The sequence below is a fragment of the Propithecus coquereli genome, unplaced genomic scaffold (assembly GCF_000956105.1).
Source record: "Propithecus coquereli isolate 6110/MARCELLA unplaced genomic scaffold, Pcoq_1.0 Scaffold18, whole genome shotgun sequence".
Taxonomy (NCBI): domain Eukaryota; kingdom Metazoa; phylum Chordata; class Mammalia; order Primates; family Indriidae; genus Propithecus; species Propithecus coquereli.
Genome location: NW_012142745.1, coordinates 7,564,965 through 7,565,940, shown reverse-complemented (window position 1 = coordinate 7,565,940; position 976 = coordinate 7,564,965). Strand labels below are relative to the sequence as shown.

General features: G+C 38.6%; 1 protein-coding gene across 1 annotated transcript in view; it reads right to left on the bottom strand.

Annotated features, from left to right (window-relative positions):
* Positions 1–976, bottom strand: part of NYAP2 (neuronal tyrosine-phosphorylated phosphoinositide-3-kinase adaptor 2) — a 277,315-nt gene that overhangs the window by 6,052 nt on the left and 270,287 nt on the right. The window lies entirely within an intron of this gene.

Sequence of the window (976 nt, the reverse complement as noted above, 5' to 3'; positions counted from 1 at the left end):
AATAGCTACACAAGGTAAGTATATTTTCACCAAAAAAAAAAAAAAAACACAATTTCATCTGGCATAAAAAAAATAAAATCAGTCAAATGCTGAGGAGACATATCTTTTCTATGTTTTTTTCAATACACAATATTTTTGCTGTACTAGAAAAGACATATAATGATTCCCACAAGTCAGTCACGCTGCTGAAAGTTTCTCATCAGTGATTCAGGGTTACATGGACGTCACAGTGTGGTCCTTTTTCTTTTTAATACACAAAGTGTGCTTATTGCAAACTCTACTTTCTGCAGAAGACAGTTTTTGAAATAACAAATATCCTATTTGAGATAAACTGGAAGCTGAGTAATAGGGGGTAGTTTTGCCAGGGTTATATTAAAATTGTTATTGGTTCCAAACATTTTGTTTTCAAGTTTCCATCACACGTCATAGTAAACTTAGTAAGATACCCTCACGTCCTACACTAAATGTAATTTTTTCCCATATAAAATTTGAATGAATTTTTATAATTTTGTGTTGAAATTATTAGACTGTGAGTAACCCAATTAATTCATGATTGGCTATGATTTCCAGACAGTAATCATGTACACTCAGGAATTCTTACAGGATTAGACAATCTAGTCTAGAGATTGTTTTCAAATGTAATGGAATTGCTTTAATATTAAGTTCAACAGTCCTGTAGCCTCATTTTCGCAGTGACTTGGCGATCAGTGCCTCCTCCCAAGGAATTAGTTCCCCACCCTTGGCAGTGCGGAGGAACAAGGGAAGCTGTTCTCTGGACTGTGACCCTGTGGGGGAGGTGGGTGACCCTTAACTATGATCTGACCACCGATATTGCATACTAAAGGGACTGACCCCACATCCGCTGGGGTGGAATAGCAGGACAGGCTGCTTTCTGGTCTGGGTCCCTCAGAGGTCTTAGGCCGGACCTCTTTAGCATCCCCGAAGTGTGTACTTCTTTCCAGCTAGTCAACCCTGC